This window comes from Barbatula barbatula, assembly GCF_947034865.1.
Source record: "Barbatula barbatula genome assembly, chromosome: 23".
NCBI classification, from domain to species: Eukaryota; Metazoa; Chordata; class Actinopteri; order Cypriniformes; family Nemacheilidae; genus Barbatula; species Barbatula barbatula.
Genome location: NC_136786.1, coordinates 2,892,137 through 2,914,692, shown reverse-complemented (window position 1 = coordinate 2,914,692; position 22,556 = coordinate 2,892,137). Strand labels below are relative to the sequence as shown.

General features: G+C 45.3%; 1 protein-coding gene across 1 annotated transcript in view; it reads right to left on the bottom strand.

The window, feature by feature from the left end:
- Positions 1-22,556, bottom strand: part of cdh19 (cadherin 19, type 2) — a gene marked incomplete at its 5' end in the record, with an annotated part of 117,437 nt that overhangs the window by 2,268 nt on the left and 92,613 nt on the right. The window lies entirely within an intron of this gene.

Here is a 22,556-nt window from a genome sequence, read left to right as displayed (position 1 = left end):
TGATTTTAAAGAAGTGATGATGATTAGTATTCATACCCCCTGTCAACAATCAGAATCTTATAAGAGCTCTTAAAATGGGCCCAGTGAGCCATGTAGAGACATCAAGAACCAATCAATGTATGGATCTCAAAAATGGTGACATCAAACAACAAAAAGGCATCATGGCGCAATGCATTATGGGTACAAGCATAGTCCAAATATCCATTTGAACTGATTATCGGAATGACATTGTTGATTGTCACCATTGTTAAGGTTTGTAAGACGAGTGGTGATGTCTGAGGTTTATTGATGTGAAAAATGTTTGTGCTAAATTGGGCCAGAACTGAAAAACATTCAAATTTGATCAAGTGCAAAATCATGGGTCTGTTTTGCTGGTCGGAAGGAAATCATCAGTATGTGGATTAAAAAATTATCGTCAAATTTTCTAAATCAGTTTGATTAGCAAATTTAAAGTCAAGGTGCCTGCTGGGAAGAGTCACTGAATGAAAAGGACCAACTCAGTGACATTGCAAATGACTGAAACAAATGTTTTAGGTTTCTGGTAAACAGAAGTAATTTTCCAGCGCTAACACCTAGTAGACCCCCCTGCATTAAGGTGAGCAGAAGTGCTATTTTCAGGGGACACAACCTGCCCAGGATTTTGGCTGCGTCCCCTGGAGATCGCATTTGTTTATCACATACATCATAAACAAGTTTCATATTTCAGGATTAATGCGATCCATAAATGCGGCATCTACAGCATAAAGACAAGACTGAAAACATTCAGACCTTTTCTAAAATCATGTTTATTTGTATAATGGATAGACTGTATAAAAGATGGACAGCGTGACGCCATTTTGAATGAATTGACCGTAATTCCTTCCATTTGAATGAATTGATCGTAAAACATCTGACGATGGTTGCTGACATGTTAAGCAAAAACGTCAGTTTGAAGCCTGGTATGCGCTGAAGGAATCATCAGTGGAACCAGAGTCTGCACAGTAGCACGTAGTGGATCATGGTATCAAGGTCCTGACCATATACCCTGATGACTTAATCGTAAACGAAGAAATTATGTTACCTCACCCTTTTTACCATCTTATAACTAACTTAAGGGTATTCAACAACGTGATAAATTGAAAATAACTGATCTTTGGATTTTTTTTTTATGTGTAATTGGATTTTATAGTGTGGCTCGTGTCCCATTTGTTTGGGGAAGTCAGGGTTTATGACCTGTACTGCAGCCAGCCACTAGGGTATGATCAAAGGGCAGTTTCCCTTTTCAGGATGTATACCCCTGGTATAACGATCTCTGTGTCTCGATCAGCTCCTTGGTACCAAAATTGTGAATGAGTATATCGCGTTCACGGGTTCGGGGCACTGGCAAGGACCCTGGCTCACTTCAAATTGGGCCACATTTTTTAAATACTGATTCAAGTACATATGAGAAACACTTTCATTATTCTCTTACATATCAGTGCATAAATTTGGTCGATTATTAAATGTAACTGTTAAGTAGATTGTGCTGCCTGTTTGTCTAACAATGTTTGTTTATAAAATAATTATAAAATAAATTTTTATTCATAAAATAAAACGTCTTCAGAAGATCAGTGCCCTGGACTCCCAAACTCTCTGGTCAGTTCCCTGACTACTGAACAAGGGAGCTGATTGAGTCACAGCTAATCTTGCTTCACTGTGGCTGTGGTTCGTTTCGGAAGGCTGCAGGTGATTAATACTCAGGGGAAGCTGTGCGTGGTGCTTGGGAGTGGGTGGAGTCTGGCGTGCTTGTGACATTACCCCCCCTCCACGGGCCGCTCCTGAGGCCCGAGGACCCCGACGACGTGGCGGTCGACCTCTACTTCGGGGTGCTGGTCGATCCGGGTGTGTAGCATGGAAGGCCTCAAGCAGATTGGGGTCAAGTATGTCATTTTTGGGTACCCATGAGCGTTCTTCGAGACCGTACCACTCCCAATCCACCAGGTACTCGAGCATGCCACCACGTCGCCAGGAGTCCAAGATGTCCTGGACCAGGTAGGCTGTGCCGTCCTCCATGATGAGTGGAAGGGGGGGTTCCGGGGTGGTTTCAGGCTCTGGGGAAACAGAAACAGAAGGATGGTGGGGTTTTAGTAGGGATACGTGGAAAGTTGGGTGAATGGTAGTGTGGTGGAAGTTGGAGTTTATAGGTGACCGGATTGATCTGCTGGATGATGGGAAATGGGCCAATGAATCTAGGATTCAGCTTCTTGCATGGTTGCCGTAGGCGGATGTCCCGAGTGGACAGCCAGACCTTCTGCCCGACTTGGAACAAAGGGGCTTCTGAACGGCGGAGATCGGCTGTCATCCTACGCCGGCGCAAATCGCGTTGCAACTCCTGGTGTGCTGAGTCCCAGACCCTCTCACTCTCCCGGAACCAGTAATCCACCGCTGGAACATCCGATGTTTCGCCATATCATGGGAATAGTGGTGGTTGGTAGCCTAGTACGCACTGGAATGGAGTGAGACCAGTGGAAGGTTGTCGCAGGGAGTTCTGTGCATACTCGGCCCACCCAAGGAACTGGTTCCAGGAGTTCTGGTGACCGTGACAGAAGGTACGGAGGAAGCGGCTGATCTCCTGGATCTTCCTCTCCGTCTGCCCGTTCGATTGAGGATGGTATCCTGAGGTGAGGCTGACGGTCACACCTAGGAGCTGAAGAAACACCTTTCAGACTCGAGAAATGAACTGGGGACCTCGGTCTGAGACGATATCTTCTGGGATTACCATGGCAGTAGGTAAATTCTTTAAAGGGATCAGGCGGCAGGACTTGGAGAATCGATCGACTACTACCAGGATGCAGGTATGGTTATCTGAGGCTGGGAGGTTTGTAATGAAATCTACCCCCACGTGTGACCAGGGTCGGTTAGGTACGGGCAGAGGATGGAGTTTACCGGAAGGAAGACGGCGGGGGCTCTTAGACACAGCACATTCTTTACATCCTTGGACGTACCTTCTGACGTCAGATGCCATGCATGGCCACCAGAAGCGCTTTTTCAGCAGCGAGAGGGTTTCATTGGCCCCCGGGTGGCCAGTGCCCAGAGAGGAATGCGAGGAGTGAATGAGATTCTTACAATGAGTGCGGGTGACATACTGTAATCCAGGTGGACAGCCCGGCGGTATGTTGGTGGAGTTATTGGAGGAGGGCAGGGTTTCTTCGGACCATTCGATGGGACTCACGAACAATTGGCCTGGAATTATGGGCTCTGGGGTCTTCCACCTTCTCTTCTGGACTGTGGTTCGAGAAAGTGCATCTGCTTTGACATTCTTGGAGCCTGGACGATATGAGATGTTAAATTGGAACCTGGTGAAGAATAGCGCCCACCCTCCAACCAGTGCCTCCACTCTTCCAGAGCAAGCTTGATGGCTAGCAGTTCCCTGTTTCCGATGTCATAGTTTACTTCCGCCGGGCTGAGTTTACGGGAGAAGAAGGCGCATGGATGGAGTCTTTGGAGGACCTCCGCAACGTGGCGCCGATGGTCCCCAGGTTCTGGGAGTAGATCAATATGTCATCTATATATACCAAGACTTGTGGAGGAACTCCCGGAATACCTCGTGAATGAAGTCCTGGAATACAGAGCCAGTCCGTATGGCATCACAAGGTACTCGTAGTGGCCAGTAGGTGTCACGAATGCGGTCTTCCATTCGTCCCCCTCACGTACCCGGATGAGGTTATACGCACTGCGGGGTTCCAACTTCGTGAACACAGTGGCACCACGGAGATGTTCAAGGGCAGCAGGGACGAGAGGAAGAGGATAACGGAACTTAATGTAGAAATCATTTTAATTAATTTGACAGGTGTGCCAGCGCAACGTGTTTTCATAGCAACGTGGTACTTTAGTTTCCTTTTTTGCCAGTATGTCTTAGGAAGGACGTCTTGTTTAATTCTAAGTTGAGAATCCTTTGTATACCACATCCTTTAGAGGAAACCTCTGGAGGACACAAGGACGCAGCCTTACAAAACGAGACACAGATTGTATTTCTCTCCTGACCCTGTGCACCATGGTCTTTAACTGAAACAACAGCAAACTCATTGACCATCAGCGCCACCTAGCTTACAGGAGTGAAACGCCTGTTGGATATCAGTGACATATCGGCCTTGATGTGAAAGCAAATTTCACTGGCCATTCGCATCGCTGGGGCGCCAAGATGGTCATGAAATATAGAGAAAAACATCAAAAAATCCGTTCGATTGAGGATGGTATCCTGAGGTGAGGCTGACGGTCACACCTAGGAGCTGAAGAAACACCTTTCAGACTCGAGAAATGAACTGGGGACCTCGGTCTGAGACGATATCTTCTGGGATTTCCATGGCAGTAGGTAAATTCTTTAAAGGGATCAGGCGGCAGGACTTGGAGAATCGATCGACTACTACCAGGATGCAGGTATGGTTATCTGAGGCTGGGAGGTTTGTAATGAAATCTACCCCCACGTGTGACCAGGGTCGGTTAGGTACGGGCAGAGGATGGAGTTTACCGGAAGGAAGACGGCGGGGGCTCTTAGACACAGCACATTCTTTACATCCTTGGACGTACCTTCTGACGTCAGATGCCTTGCATGGCCACCAGAAGCGCTTTTTCAGCAGCGAGAGGGTTTCATTGGCCCCCGGGTGGCCAGTGCCCAGAGAGGAATGCGAGGAGTGAATGAGATTCTTACAATGAGTGCGGGTGACATACTGTAATCCAGGTGGACAGCCCGGCGGTATGTTGGTGGAGTTATTGGAGGAGGGCAGGGTTTCTTCGGACCATTCGATGGGACTCACGAACAATTGGCCTGGAATTATGGGCTCTGGGGTCTTCCACCTTCTCTTCTGGACTGTGGTTCGAGAAAGTGCATCTGCTTTGACATTCTTGGAGCCTGGACGATATGAGATGTTAAATTGGAACCTGGTGAAGAATAGCGCCCACCCTCCAACCAGTGCCTCCACTCTTCCAGAGCAAGCTTGATGGCTAGCAGTTCCCTGTTTCCGATGTCATAGTTTACTTCCGCCGGGCTGAGTTTACGGGAGAAGAAGGCGCATGGATGGAGTCTTTGGAGGACCTCCGCAACGTGGCGCCGATGGTCCCCAGGTTCTGGGAGTAGATCAATATGTCATCTATATATACCAAGACTTGTGGAGGAACTCCCGGAATACCTCGTGAATGAAGTCCTGGAATACAGAGCCAGTCCGTATGGCATCACAAGGTACTCGTAGTGGCCAGTAGGTGTCACGAATGCGGTCTTCCATTCGTCCCCCTCACGTACCCGGATGAGGTTATACGCACTGCGGGGTTCCAACTTCGTGAACACAGTGGCACCACGGAGATGTTCAAGGGCAGCAGGGACGAGAGGAAGAGGATAACGGAACTTAATGTAGAAATCATTTTAATTAATTTGACAGGTGTGCCAGCGCAACGTGTTTTCATAGCAACGTGGTACTTTAGTTTCCTTTTTTGCCAGTATGTCTTAGGAAGGACGTCTTGTTTAATTCTAAGTTGAGAATCCTTTGTATACCACATCCTTTAGAGGAAACCTCTGGAGGACACAAGGACGCAGCCTTACAAAACGAGACACAGATTGTATTTCTCTCCTGACCCTGTGCACCATGGTCTTTAACTGAAACAACAGCAAACTCATTGACCATCAGCGCCACCTAGCTTACAGGAGTGAAACGCCTGTTGGATATCAGTGACATATCGGCCTTGATGTGAAAGCAAATTTCACTGGCCATTCGCATCGCTGGGGCGCCAAGATGGTCATGAAATATAGAGAAAAACATCAAAAAATTTTTTGATTGTACAACTGAATGTTTTTGGTGTAATTTAAATTCTAAGTTTAAGATTATAAATATTTGTTTGGGGGGCCCACAGAGCACTCTCCACAAAGGGAGCGTTACAACTTAATGTTTGAGAACCATTGGCTTAATCACATCGTGTGCAGTCTGAAAACCCTTAATTGTGCAACACTAAATAAGCATTATTCAGAGCAACATACTATTTGAAGTAACTTTAGTTTTTAGGCAATTATTTTAAATGTTTTTTCAAGTAAGGAAGTAGTTGGATTTTACAGTGCATGCGATTAATTGTATTCATGTAATGCTTTTAATCCATCGATGTACGCTTTGAAACCATTGCTTTGACGCATCCAGTATAGATAGACAGCTTCTAGCTGTGGGACGCGGCAGAACGCAATGTGATAGCAGCATCATCTGTTGTTTACACAGAGGCTGTTTCAGTGAATCTCTGTCAGACACGCATAAAGGTAATAGTTTACCCAAAAGTGAAAAAATTACTCAACCTCTTGTCATTTCCAATTCGGTATTTTTTTTTTCTAAAACACATATATAGAAGATTTTCATTTTTGGGTGAATTATAACTTCAAGTTCTCTTTCGTTATTGAACTTACAAAAACACACAAGTTTATGCCAGAAAGCACCCATTTGTCTACGGTATTTTCATAATCAGAGTTGAAAATGGAGAGTAAAAGAGTGAAAATGGGAAACACTTCAGATATGTGTAGAGCGGCATGTCTTAAAGAGAGTAGTTTTACCTTTGACTAGTTAATTGTTGAAGTAAGCAAGGGAAATAATACATTTTAGTTTTTTATTAAGACACAAGACATAGACAGTTATCAGTTAGTCAATTAAAAGCGGAACAGGTATGTTTTAAGCCATTTTCCGAAAGTTGTGAAGGATGCTGTAGTTTGGGTGGAGGCTGGCAGTTCATTCTACCACAGGGGGACAGACTGAGTAAACATTTTTGCACGCGATTTGGTGCCTCACTGTGATGGAACAACCAGGCATTGATCATTTTCCGACCGAAGATGATGAGAGTGGATGTAGACCTGGAGAAGTGAGTTAAGGTAAAGGGACAAATTTGCCGTTATCGTTCGTTATCGTAAATCACCAGTGTCAGTGATTTAAACTTGATGCGAGCGGCAACTGGCAGTCAGTGAAGTGAAATCAGGAGGGTGTTACTTGGTTGCCGGCAATCTGGATGATTTGCAAGGGCTCAACTGCATTGGTTGGAAGGCCGACCGGCAGTGAATTGCAGTAGGCCAGTCTTGATATGACCAAAGCTTGGACTAGCAGCTGAGAGGCATGCTCTGACAAGAACGCACTGATTATCCTGATGTACATGATTGTGAAAACCCTCTGACATTTTCTTAACTCATGTTTATTTGTATAATCATGATACATTATGTTTGCTTCCCTGGGTTTCCCTCCTGAGTGCATCACGGTCACTTTCTTTTCTAAATCAACAGAGTGAACTAATTGTCCATCAGTTCCACCTTGCCTAGAGGAGTTAAATAGCTCTCACCTAGATGAGAAAGCAAAGTTTGTTGGTCATTTGTATCGCTTAATTGCGTTGGCTGCAGTCTGAAAAGCCCTTTAAACCTGCTGTTGGGCTCATGATCCTTTACTTTTGTTCAGTTAAAGTGATACTTTGGGCCTGAATACAAATTGCGACTTATTTGACCTACCCTCAAGGCTTGTTTTTCTGGCAAACGACACTAGTGCTAATCTTGATACAAGAACTACGGTTGAGGAACACAGCATTTTTTGTTTTCAGCCAATAGGAACTTTATTACAGTAGGGAAGCAAAAGAGCGCAAATTCACCACCTGGTCCTGAAGGGGAGTGGTAGGAACTCGTAGCCAGGCCAGGTTCTCAGGTCTCCTGTCCAGGGGCCAGACTTGGAGGCTCCAGAGGTCTGGTATCAGGTGCCAAAGCGTGCCCTTCCACTGAGAAAGCAGGTTCTCAGTCAGGGGAATCGGCCAGGGGGGATGTCGTCACAGGCATCAGCTCTGAGAGCAAAGTCTGGCTGGGCCAATAGGGCGCACATAGCATAACATTTACATTACATTTAGTCATTAAGCAGACGCTTTTATCCAAAGCGACTTACAGATGAGGAAACATTGGAAGCAATTATAACAACATAGGCAACAAAAAAAGCATAGCACCGTATACACAGCTAAGAATATTGTGGTTAGTATTTATTTATTTATTTTATTTGAATTTGAATAAGAAGAAAGAAAGGGTAAAGAATTGAGTTAAATCAATCAGCGACGTGTTGACGTAAGAGATGCATTTTCAAGCATTTTTTAAAGATGGCAACAGAGTCTGCTGATCTTGTAGCAGCAGGTAGATCATTCCACCAATGTGAAACAGATCCAGAGTAGGTACGGGACTGTGACTTTTTTCCTTTTTGGGATGGTACCACTAGTCGTTGTTCCTTTGCAGACCGCAGGGATCTTGCAGGAACATAGGTCTGCATTAGCGAGTGAAGATACAATGGTGCAGCTCCGTTGGTGGTCTTGTAGGCCAGGAGCATAGCTTTGAACTTTATGCGGGCGGCAACAGGGAGCCAGTGTAACCTGATGAAGAGTGGAGTTACATGCGCTCTCTTCGGTTCATTGAAGACCACTCTTGCCGCCGCATTCTGGATCATCTGGAGAGGTTTGATTGTGCAAGCAGGAAATCCGGCCAGAAGAGGTTGGCAATAATCTAGTTTGGACAAGACAAGAGCCTGGACTAGGACTTGCGTAGAGTGCTCTGCGAGGAAAGGTCTAATTTTCCTAAACATAGCAGAACCATTTCCCTACTCCATGACCTTGCACAGAACCTGTACAGGGAGTCTCACTGGCGGGAAACTTAAGTCACTGCAGGCGGGGGCCCAAAGCCCCAATACTGCGTGCCCGTTGCACACATAACCCCAGCCGAGCAGGGAGGCATCTGTCGTTACAGCGATGCGCCTCGACCTGCTTGAGTGGGGCTCCATCCTGAGAAAAGGACACGTCTGTCCAAGGGGCCAGTGTGTGATAGGTGTGCTATGGCCTCCAAGAAACTGGACTCTGGAGCCAATGCCGAAGCGGTCTCATATGCATCAACCTTACTGCGTTCCACAGCCCACCTAAATTTTAATCGACAAATCAGAGTTGAGCAGGGAATAGGTTCTTTGTCCACTCAAACGCTAATTTGCATCTTTATACAAAATACCAGTCCAAATTATAACATAATGAATATAAAGTGTTCCATGGTCACACAATATATATACATCAGGAATTGTAGAGACAAACATGTAGATATAAAATATTTCAGGTTTGAATTGCATCAAGTCATGATTCATTCGGATGTACTAATACAAACAACGCATTAATTAAACTTGCCCATTTAACAGTTACAGATTATTTAAAATGGCAAGAGTGCCAACGTATAACCTAGATATTTACATATATTTAGAGAAAAGAGCAGTTTTGTCAGATAAGTTTCTCAAATAAACTACAAGTGAGACAGAGAGACTTTTCACATCTCCTAAGCTTCAAAGCAAGGAAAAGGAGTCATAAATATCCCATGAGAACGAAAAGGGTTATCAACACTTTCGGAGGGGGAGAACTAACCTAAATCCAGGACCTCCTGGAGCTAGGTTTGACTTTTGATGAAGGAATCAGGAAACCAGGAAAAAACTATAGTCTTAAAAAAAAATCATTTTCATAAAAAAGGCGCAAAGTTGTGTATTAACGGCTAAATCGAGTTTATCCAATTATTTGTCATTTCGAAGCTTTTTACATGCCTGTAGAAGTGTAGGGACAGGTGAAATAATGTTCAATAAAAGGAAGGAAGGAGGCGGGAACCGGCGAATGTAACATTATTTAATTAAATAAACACAGCTCCCTCACGGTCGACTGCCGGCCATACAAACACACTAAAACACAACATAAAGTCCAGGCCTGGTCCTCTCTCATCATAAACTCCTTTCGCTCATCCCTTTATGCTCCTGAAGCTCCTCCATGAGAGATGCAAGACAGGTGCACGCACAGGTGCCACTCGTTTTCACTCATGTGCCCAGCCTCACACCTTTCCCTCACGGCTTTCGCCCCGCCCTGCTCGCCACAACAGGTTTGAGACCATATTTTGAAAATGACCCAATCTACACTCATCATACAAACCTCAACCATGGTGAGAATCATCAAACTAATTCAGATCAATAGAACAACTGCAATGCATGCTGGGATTCATGAATGAGTTTTGTACCATGTTGATACCCAGCATGCATTGCATTATTACGTTTTGATTTGTTGAGTGTCACAATTGTTAAGTTTCAAACACAGATTCTTTGGCAGATTTTTTTGGGGGATTTTGTTTTGTATTTTTGTCACGTTGCAGAGCACTAACTACACAACATGCGATAATACTTTCTCCCAAACATCATAAAATAGAGACTGTGTCTGTCCCCCGGATTAGCAAACATAAAATAATGCGTAAACCTCTCAAAGGTAATTTAATTAACGTTAAACTAACTAAACATGAACATAATACAGATAATCAACTTGCTAAATATTAGATCTCTCTCTAATAAAGCACTTTTTGTTAACGATATGATAACAGATCATAAAATAGACGTGCTCTGTCTAACAGAAACATGGCTAAAGCCAGATGATTATATTGCTTTAAATGAGTCTGTCCCCCAAGGTTATTATTATAAACACGAGCCTCGCCTAAAAGGCAGAGGGGGAGGTGTTGCTGCACTTTACCGTAACTCTTTTAGCATTTCTCAGAAGTCTAATCCTAAATAGAATTCTTTTGAAGTCATGGTACTTGATGCATCAATACCTAATACTAAGGACAAAACATCTTTAAAATTTATTCTGGCTATTGTATATAGGCCTCCAGGGCACCACACAGATTTTATTAAAGAATTTGGTGGGTTCTTATCAGAACTAGTACTGGCTGCAGACAGAGTCCTTGTTGTTGGTGACTTTAACATTCATGAAGATAATGATACAGATGCTTTAGGAATGGCTTTTAAAGACACTCTTAACTCCATGGGCGTTAGTCAACATGTGTCGGGACCTACTCACCTTCGTAATCATACTTTAGATTTAATACTATCTTACGGTATAAATGTAGACGAAGTAAAAATCCTTCAGCAGAGCGAAGACATTTCGGATCATTATCTGGTATCATGCATGCTTCACTACCCAATGGTGGCAAATCAAACTCCAAGTTACAAATATTGTAGAACAATAACTTCGACTACAAAAGGTGCGTTTCTTGATAATTTGCCTGAATTGTCTCAAATCTCTAGCATGAGTAATAACGTTGAAAATCTTGACTTTACCATTGAAAATTTTAACGCCACCTTCTCAGAAACGCTAGACATAGTTGCTCCTCTGCACTTTTAGAAGATAAAAAATGACAGCCCGACATGGGGAATAATGCTAAGGCTCTAAAGAAAGCGGCACGAAAATTGGAGCGCAACTAAGAAAACTAAATTAGAGGTATTTCGTACAGCATGGAATGATAGTATTATCTCATCCTGCAGTCATTGTGTGTGTTTGTGTTGTTTGTGTCACTCGTTGTTCAACATGTTGACTCTCTACTGGTGTATGAGCGCCAAAGTTTACTGGCTCGAATTACTGTTAAGTTTGATCATGGTGGACAAAATACACTGCCCCCGTTCCTATCTGAGATCCCAAGTTCCCTCTGCCGTTTTACGGCTTTACATCACCGGCGTAAACAACACCGTCGCCGGGGTAAATGCAGCGGACAGCAGCTTTCCATTATTTCCTGGACCAAGTACCGAGCAGGGATTCATCTTTTTATTTATCGCCGATCGCTGGACCCTGTTGACGCTTGGTTGGTACCTGTCGTCGGACCGAATTAGGAGTTCCAGCCCCGCGCTCCTGTTGGCGTTGGGTGAGCCTGAAAGACCTGCGGCCTCTGTGCCGGGTATCTCGGAAAGACAGCATTGTAGACCTGCCGGCCCCTGCCAGGATTTGAGTAGTATCACTAGCTAACAAATCTTTTATCCTAAGGGATTGTTTCACTTCTCGGGGACTGGATTTTCTCTGTGTGACTGAGACTTGGTTGAGTGTTGGTGAGTCCAGCATTTTCTCTGAGTTTGTACCGCATGATTCAGCTATTTAAATTCCCTTGATTTTAAATTGTTGATTACAGCTTCTAGACGCCTCTTGTATAGAGAGACCAGTCGTCTGCATTGCTCAGGAGTGATTCTGGCCTATTCTTCCACACAAATGGTCTTTAAATCTTGAAGGTTCCTTGGTGCCTCTTTTATGAACTTTGATCTTCAGTTCTCTCCATAGATTTTCTATGGGATTTAGGTCAGGTGATTGACTGGGCCATCCAAGCAGCTTGATTTTTTTTGTCTATGAAACCACTTCATTGTGTCCTTGGCCTTGTGTTTGGGATCATTGTCTGCTGAAATGTCCACTCTCTTTTCATTTTCAGCTTTCTGGTATATGGCAGCAGATTTTTATCCAGAATGTCCCGGTACATTTCTCCATTCATCCTGCCTTTAATAATATGAAGTCTGCCAGTACCCCTTGCTGAAAAGCAGCCCCATACCATGATGCTTCCACCCCCAAACTTAACTGTTGGTATGGTGTTCTTGGGGTGGTGGGCAGTGCCATTTCTTCTCCAAACATGGTGTGTAGAATGACTGCCAAAAAGTTAAATTTTGCTTTCAGCTGACCATACTATAGTCTCCCAATAATCTACAGGCTCCTCCAAATGCTCGTTTGCAAACTTTAACCGAGCCTCAACATGCTTTTTGTTCAGCAATGGTGTTCAGCAATGGAGTCTTTCCTGTGTGTAAAAAGCTCTATATCAATAAAGCTGACTTGACTTGACATATACTGGGCGTGAATACAAGCTGCTCCACCAGACTTGTACCCCCCAAGTGCTTAGTGATGTATGGAATGCCAATTCCATTGATGAAACTCCATCAAGTTTGCAGACGATACAACGGTGATTGGTATTATCAGCAACAACGATGAGACTCCTTACAGGGAGGAGGTCCGGCACCTGGCCACATGGTGCTCAGACGAAAACCTGCTCCTTAACACCTCCAAGACAAAGGAGATCATCGTGGACTTCAGGAAGGCGAAAGGAGGCACACACAACCCCATCCACATTAATGGGATGGCTGTTGAATGTGTTTCCAGTTTTAAGTTCCTGGGGACACATATTTCGGAGGACCACTCCTGGACAAACCAACACCACATGCCTGGTCAAGAAGGCTCACCAGCGTCTCTTCTTTCTGAGGACACTGAAGAAGAACCAACTGTCTTCAACTATCCTGGTGAACTTCTATCGCTGCACGATAGAGAGCATCCTGACCAACTGTGTCACAATCTGGTACGGGATCTGTTCTGTTGCTGAGCGCAAGGCACTGCAGCGGGTAGTGAAAACAGCCCAGCACATCACAGGGACTACACTTTCTCCCATTGAGGACATCCAGAATAAACGCTGTCTAGGTCGAGCTCGCAGCATTCTCAAGCACTCCCTCACCCCGCTCATAGACTGTTTACTCTCCTGCCTTCGGACAAGAACCAGCAGACGAAGAAGCAGCTTTTTTCCCAGAGCTGTTTCATTATTGAACTCTGCCCCCCACTGATTCCATTACCTCTCTTACCTTTAACTCCAATGCTGCTATAACATCGTTTATATTGCACTACAGGGCTTCCATGCATGACTGAACTGTACACATCAGTACTTCATGTTATCTGCTCTACTGTTTACACACGCACAGCATCATTTGCAGACATTAATTTGTCCATTTAAATGGGGAATCATCCAATCTAACGCAAGTAAATTATGGATTACCTCAGGGATTGGTTCTGGGACCCGTGCTGTTCTCCATATACATGCTTCCCCTCGGAAACATTATTAAAAAACATGGAATTAGCTTCCATTGCTATGCAGATGATACTCAGCTATATATCTCATCAAGACCAGATGATTCCTCCCAGCTATCCAAATTGGCAGAGTGCATTGAAGATATACAACATTGGATGACCTGTAATTTCCTTCTTTTAAATTCTAGTAAAACAGAAATATTACTTATCGGACCAAAGACACGCAAACTATAAACTGCAAGTTGAAGGATGTACTGTTTCTCCAACAAATACAGTAAAAGATCTAGGCGTTATATTAGACAGCAACCTGTCATTTCGAAATCACATCTCAAATGTCACAAAAACAGCCTTTTTCCACCTAAGAAATGTTGTCAAGTTACGAAATATTCTGTGTGTTGCTGACGCGGAGAAGCTTATTCATGCATTTATGACCTCAAGATTTGACTACTGTAATGTGCTACTTAGTGGTTGTCCTGCATCATCAATAAAATCCTTCGTCGGCTCCGTGGTTATCGGATGTCCTGCGTGAGCATCGCGCCAGCCTCCGGTCAGCTGAGAGAAAATGGCGCAAGTCAAAAGACCCTGCTGACCTCTCTCTCTACCAATCTCTTCTCTCTTCTTTCTCTGTAGATGTCACCTCTGCAAAAACAGATTACTACCACTCGAGGATCTGCAACTCTCCGGACTCTCGAACGCTCTTCAAAACCTTCTCTGCTCTCCTCTGTCCGCCTGCTCCTGCACCTTCATCGGAGTTAACAGCTGCTGATTTTGCATCGTTCTTCGTAAAGAAAACTACTGCCATCAGCAGCCAGTTCTCTACGCCACCATCTGTCGAACCCGCCCACATCCCTGACACGTGTGTGCTCCCTGCCTTTTCAACTCTGTCTGAAGCTGATGTCTCAAAGGTCATTGGCTCCAACCACCCTACCACCTGCCCACTGGATCCCATCCCCACCCATCTCCTCCAGGCCATCTCTCCAACGGTTGTGCCTGCTCTGACCCACATCATCAACTCCTCGCTCACCACTGGGACATTTCCCACAGCGTTCAAAGAGGCCCGCATCACACCGCTTCTAAAGAAACCCACCCTGGATCCTGCACTTCTAGAAAACTACAGGCCTGTCTCCCTTCTTCCCTTCATCGCCAAAGCCCTGGAGCGAGTTGTGTTCAATCAGCTCTCCTCCTTTCTCATGCAAAACAACCTCCTGGACAGCAATCAGTCTGGGTTCAAGACCGGTCATTCCACAGAGACTGCACTGCTCTCAGTCATCGAAGCCCTGGGACTGGCAAAAGCAGCATCCAAGTCATCTGTGCTCATCCTACTGGATCTGTCTGCTGCCTTTGACACTGTCAATCATCACATCCTCCTGGCTTCTCTCAGTGCTATGGGTGTCTCTGGAATGGCGTTGCAATGGTTTGAGTCCTACCTCTCGGGTAGGTCATTCAGAGTATCCTGGAGAGATGAGGTCTCCGCGTCCCAACAGCTCAACACGGGGGTGCCACAGGGCTCAGTGCTTGGACCGCTACTCTTCTCCATTTACATGACATCCCTCGGCTTCTCCTATCACTGCTATGCCGACGACACACAACTCTACTTGTCATTTCAACCGGACGATCAGACGGTCGCTGCTCGTATCGCGGCATGCCTGAGTGACATCTCGCTTTGGATGAAGGATCATCACCTGCAGCTAAACCTTGCAAAAACGGAACTGCTTGTGATCCCGGCCAACCCAAAGATTCACCACAACCTTACCATTCAACTAGGCTCATCAACTATTACACCGTCCAGCACAGCCAGAAACCTGGGAGTGGTAATCGATGATCGGCTTAACCTCACAAGTCATGTTGCCAGCACCACCCGGTCCTGTAGATTCATCCTCTACAACATTAGGAAAATTAGACCTTTCCTATCGGAGCACTCTACGCAAGTCCTAGTCCAGGCTCTTGTCCTGTCCAAACTGGATTATTGCAATGCGCTTCTGGCTGGACTTCCTGCTTGCACAATCAAACCTCTCCAGATGATCCAGAATGCGCGGCAAGAGTGGTCTTCAATGAACCGAAGAGAGCGCATGTAACTCCGCTCTTTATCAGGTTACACTGGCTCCCTGTTGCCGCCCGCATAGAGTTCAAAGCTTTGCTCCTGGCCTACAAGACCAACACCAGATCTGCACCAACGTATCTCCACTCGCTAATGCAGATCTATGTTCCTGCCAGATCATTGCGGTCTGCAAAGGAACAACGACTAGTGGTACCATCCCAAAAAGGAAAAAAGTCACTCTCCCGTACCTTCTCTGGATCTTTTCCACATTGGTGGAACGATCAACCAGCTGCTACAAGATCAGCAGACTCGGTTGCCATCTTTAAAAAACGCCTAAAAACGCATCTCTTCCGTCAACACGTCGCTGATTGACTTTTCCTAATTCTCTTCCCTTTCCTTTAAAAAAAAAAATTACTAACCTCACTATTCTTAGCTTTTTATACTGTGCTAGGCTTTAATGGACTAGTTTGATGCACTTATGTATTTTGTTGCCTATGTTGTTATAATTGCTTCCAATGTTTACTCATCTGTAAGTCGCTTTGGATAAAAGCGTCTGCTAAATGACTAAATGTAAATGTAAAATGTAAATGTAAATAAACAAACTACAGTTAGTTCAGAACGCAGCTGCCAGAGTTCTAACCAGGGACCCGTTTCAATAAGGAGGTTCAAGCAACACCGAGTTAAAATATGAACTCTGAGTTGATTTACTCAGATAACCGCTACTCTGAGTTTTCTGTTTCAGAACAGCTGGTTTCAATCAGTTCAATCCACTCTGAGTAAGTTCACCCGAGGTTACTCGTGTTCACCGCGGCTTTAAAAAGCCATCATCAATTGAGCGAAGATAACACGATTCACCATGGCAACGCCACGTGACAAAAAGCGCTCCGTTTATTTCTCGCCCGCCGAATTGGAGGCACTATATATATATATGTATATATAAACATATATACCTACGATTTTTTGTCATGTAGGTGCAATCCTTCTGCAATAAAAAGAACATGGCAGCAGCTGAGAATAAAATATAAAAACATCATTCAGTCCGATGAGTTTAAATGCTCTTGGTAGTAGGATGCCTGACTGGGAAATGTTTGATATATTTAATAAACTGGCCTTGAAAGTTTTGAGTATATGAGAACCGAGCACTGTGGCTGTAGAAGACAAAAAAACTGGCCATGCTTGCCCCTGCTCCAGCTATGTCTAATGGAGGCCAGCTAGAGATGCTCTAGCGACAGATGCTCTAGCGACAGACGCAATAGGGACTGCGGTCGTTAGGCTCGTGGTTAGAGCGCCCGTCCCTCGTTCTGACCGACGGCAGTTCGAAGCCAGAACAGAACGGGGCGAGTGGGACCTTTTAAATGTGCACCCAATCACATTGGGAAATCCTAAAGGGTATTTGAATTATTAGAGTTGGCAGCAAGAGCAAATTTATTTGATCAGCTTATTCAGAAAGACGTTCACCATTCACCTTCATCTCCTCTTTGATGGTTCTCACAGGAAACTTAACACACATGTATATAAAGTGCTTGAGAGCGATGCACACTTTTCTTACTCTGCATACAGTTGCCTTGCTAACGTGTTCTGCATCCCCGGTGTTATAAAGAAAGCTTCCATTAGTAAAGAAACGTAAAGCCATACAGAGAATCCGCTCAGATGTAAGAGCGCAGCCATGACGAGTGAGGTTTGTGATGTAAGGATGAAGCAGATTATGAATATATTTAATGGACTGTAAAGAAAAACTGTGCCGCTCAAATAAAGAATCCTCCGGATATGATAAAACATCCAAACGTGGCTTCACCATATATTCTCTCCCGACGTAAATGTAACTCTCTCTGAATTAATGCAGCTTCCTCGTCTACGGGTTCCTGAATAAACGGACATTTAATGTCTGTGTTACGAACTTGTGCGCGATTAAGGAAAACGAATGAAAAAACAAACGGCGAAGGCAATTTCAACACCACTCGCGCTTCTAAAAGGGGCGGAGATTGTAACAAACCTCGGGTTAGTGGAATAAAACCTGCTCCTGACCAGGTTAGGTTCACAGAGTAGGTTACTATGGTTACTCACTCTAAGTATAAGATACCTTGATTTCTGAAACAGGCTTGACTTACCCCGCGGTCACGGGTTTGATATACCTCGCGTTCTGAAACTGAAAACCCAGAGTATCCCGTTTTCTGGGGTTAACTTACTCTGAGTTTGTACTTACCCTGCTTTCTGAAACGGGTCCCAGGTCCAGAAAATACGATCACATAACCCCAATTTTATCAACCCTTCACTGGCTACCCATTAAGTATCGTATTGACTTTAAAGTTATTTTAATCACTTATAAAGCCTTAAAGGGTTTAGCCCCTACCTACCTAACAGAACTTCTATCACATTACAACCCATCACGCTCTCTAAGATCTCAAAACGCACGACTTTTGATAATACCTAGATTTAATAAAGATCCATAGAAGGGAAGGAAGGAGGCGGGAACCGGCGAACATTCAAACACTAAAACTTTAATTAAATAAACAATAAACACGAAAGTAACCGGCAGCCACCTCACGGTAGACTGCCGGCCATAAAACATACACACACTAAACACATGTCTGGGCCCGGTCCTCTCTCGTCAACAGTCCTGCCGAACATCCTTTTAAGCTCCCAATCTCCTCCGTGATAAGATGCGGGACCAGTGCGCGCACAGCTGCTTCCACTTATCAGTCACGCCACCGGCCCCGCGTCACGGCTCTCGTCCCGCCTTCCTCACCACATACCCCCATCACCCCTTACAGCCCCCGGAGCGACAGGGACGAGAGAGGGGAGAGAGGAAAAGAAAGAAAAAAAAAAATTCCGGTTCCCTGACACGCTGTCGCTCGGTCCTCAGCCAGCCGAGAAACTCTTCCTCGCGGTGCCATGCGATGGTACTGGACGCTCGGTGGACGGCTCGATCCTCCTCCGCCCCCTGGCGGCCGGCGATGGCCTTCCAGCTGAGGGCAGCTGGTCCTCTGTTCCCTGCTCCTCCCCATCATGGCGGCTGGCAGCAGGCTCGGCCCCGCGTCACGGCTCTCGTCCCGCCTTCCTCACCACACTAGAATAACTAAATCCACCAAAGGGGGTCGAGCTTTCCATACTTAGCACCTAAACTCTGGAATAGCCTTCCTGATATTATTCGAGGATCAGACACACTCGCCCAATTTAAATCTAGATTAAAAACGCATCTTTTCAGCCAAGCATTCACTTAATTGCAAAATATGCTAAATAAACCACCAGGAGATGCTGACATTAGATATTATTTACTAGAATAATTGGATTTATTATATAAAACACCATGTAGTGTGTTTTACCCTTTCTTGGGTTTTTCGTTTTTCCCCTGTAAAGCTGCTTTGGAACAATGCAAATTGTGAAAAGCGCTATATAAATAAAAATTGAATTGAATTTAATTTGCACTCTATACTGCTCACTTGCACACCAGAAATATTTAACTGAATGCTCATTTGCACTAATGGACCACTTTCATAACTGCACTAACTTATCTACTGCACTGTAACTCTATTAACTGCATCTACTAATCTATTGCACTGTAACTTCAATAACTGAATTAACTAATCTACTGCACTGTAACTCTATTAACTGCATCTACTCATCTATTGCACTGTAACTTCAATAACTGCATTAACTAATCTACTGCACTTTAACCTTATTAACTGCATTAACTCATCTTCTGGACTGCAACCTATTAACTGCATTAACTCGTATACTGCACCGTAACTTTAATAACCGCATTAACTCATCCACTGCACTGTTACATCAACACTGCTTTAACTCATCTATTGCATTGCAACTTTAATATCTAATGTCAATAATTTATGCACACTTAAGTCACTTGCACTATTGTTTAGTCTAAATGATTATCTGTTCATATCCACCTGTACATTAATGTTCATAGTGTTAATGTTCATAGTATATAGTCATCTGTATATATTGTTCATAGTACATACCTACTGTCATATTTTCATAGAACATACCTACTGTAAAATATTTTTATAGTCCATGCCCACTGTTTAATATTTTCTGAATATTGTATTCTGTATTTATTCTAGCTGTATATCCTGCACTTGCTAATTGCACTTTTGTTTAAGACCTAAACTACATTTCGTTACACTGTACTTGTATATGTGTAAAACAATAAAGTTGAATCTAATCTAATCTACTTTAGAGCGTCACTACAGTGGTCCGGGGCCTGAGATCGGCAAGCCACGATCCAGTGTGCCAGTCTCTGTTTGGAGACAGCATAGAGCTGTTCAGAGTGAGAGCTCTGTGTTCGGTCCGAGTAGAGGAGCAGAGCGCGTACTGGCCACGACAGGGAAAGGGTTGGGACTTCCTCAAGGGGGAGCACCTGCAGGTTCCCTACCACCTAGTCCGCGGCAGGGGTGGTGGGGACTGGGCATGTGGTCAGGTTGGGGTCTAGCCCACGTGGGGTACCCCAATTCTAGGCACCCACTGGACACGGAGAGTGAGTGCTGATCCCCTACCCTCCTGATGGAACACCGACAGGAGAAGCATCTTCATCATTAGAGAAAGATCGGGTTCTCCAGGGGCACCAACGGGGCCTTACGTAGGCCTACCAGGACCAGGTTAAGGTCCCAGGAGGGTACGGATAACGACAGGGGGGATTAACCCCCTGTGTGCCCTTTAGGAATCTCCTGATCGGGTCGTGCTGCCCATCATGACACAGATCAAGGCACTCTGTGCTGCAAGAAGTGCAGCAGGGCGAGAATCCCACAAGTGCCAAGATAGGTCAGTCGTCAAGATAGTTAGCATACGCACACCCTGCTCCCAGGGGGAGTGAGGGCAGCCTCAGTGACCTTCGTGAAGGCACAGGAAGGAAGGGCCAGACAGAGGGGGAGGAGGCTCTACTTGTAAGCTCGACACTTGAAGAGCAAACCAGAAGAAATGGTCTGGTGGAGAATCGAGGCACGAAGTACGCGTCCTTCGGGTCGATAACTATAAACCAATCCTGATGTCAGACAGATGCCAGGATGAGCCTCCACGTCAACCTCGCAGGATAGGGCCCAGCCCCCCACCTTACTCAGGGGCAATGAAGTAGGGTTTGTTACACCTAAGACATCTCGGCCAGAGAGACGGGCTCGATTGCCCCCTTCTCCAGAAGGGTGGCGACCTCGAGCCGAAGCACGGGAGCGATCTTCCCTCTGTTGAGGTTAGAGAAGGTCCCAATACTTGGGCGAGTGCCTGGCAACCGATCGCGATACCGAGACGGATCATCCCCACTAGGCACCGTGACATGCTGGGGTGCTGTGACCAGGCCCAGATTCTGGTTGGCCAACGGGGAGGGAGCTATCAACAAGAGGCGAGACCCCTGTTGACGGACCTTTGCCAGGACTCCCGGGAGCAGAGCTATCGGAGGATATGCATAAAGACGCTGTCTGGGCCACGTCTGGGCCATCAAGTCCAGACCCAGGGGAGCTGAATGACTCGGAGAGAAGTAGAGGGGACATTGTGCTGTCTCCTGTGTAGCAAAGAGGTCCACCTCTGCTTCATAAAATCTTTCTCAGATTTGTCTGACTATCTCGGGGTGGAGTTTCCATTCCCTGTTCGTCACAACTTGTCTGGACAGCAAGTCTGCTCCCACATTCATATGCCCCGGGATGTGAATCGCTCTGAGGGACAGGAATTTCCCTCTGCCCAGGGTAGGACCGCAGCCCACCATGGTGATTTATGTACAAGAATACTGAAGTGTTGTCTACCCGCAATAGGACATGGTAGCCTCGTAACTGCCAGAGGAAGTATTTCAGGGCCAGAAACACAGCCATCATTTCATGGCAATTGATATGCCAATCGAGAAGATGACCTCTCCAGATCCTTTGGGCTAGACGGCCATCTAAGAGCGTACCCCAACCTGTGAGGGAAGTGCCTGTCGTTAACATCTTGCGACGACCTAGAGTCAGAAAGACAGCGGTCTGAACAACATAGTGCATTCCTCACCGCCCCGAGAAGCTTGTCCAATGTTTCGCAAAACGAGAGGAACGCCCCGAGGCGGCGCTCACCAAGCCTGCAGAAACAAGGGATGCCTTATCCTCTGCCCGATCCAAAGTGCCAGGGCACGTTTCGGAAGCAGACACAAGGGCGTTGAAACACAGCTCGGGGGAGAGGTGGCTCGGTCACTCTTAAAGAAAGAACGCCGGGCACGGAGAACTCGGATGTCAACATCTCAAAAAGTTTGCATTCTCCCTCTAGCCCCAGGGTAGCATGATCAACCCCCAAGCACTCAAAACAGAATTCATGTCTGTCCAGCTCGTCAAGGTAACTCTGACACGGAGGGACACATTTCCGCTCTGGACTAGACATGTACCCAAGTAACCGTAGTGCTTAGAATTACAATAATAACGTGCCCTAATCTTCTTCACGTTACAATGTGTGCATGTGTATTGCGTCTTAGCAAGAATAAAGTGGTCCTTGAAGACAAAAGAACCTGAAGACCTGCATGTGTATAGCGTCTTAGCAAGAATAAAGCGGTCCTTGAAGACAAAAGAACCTGAAGACGCGTTCATGCTACGCGTATTTATAACCTGCAGGTGTAATTAGCCATGTCACCTGCCGAGGTAATTTAAAGGCAAAGAAAATTGCCGTGTTTGACTCACATGCTTCACAACCGGTCGAACAAAGATGTTCTCCCATAGCGTTTGAAACGCAGCATCGGGGTTGCTTTTGATAGGGAACCGCATATGTATTATATTTACATTCTAAGAGTGTGTCATTGACTCTTTCACACTGAACTTCACACTGAGCGGGTAAGGGGTTAACAGATATTTAATTATAAATGACAAAAACCCATGAGGGGTAACATAACAAAACAGCCGAATATAATAACATG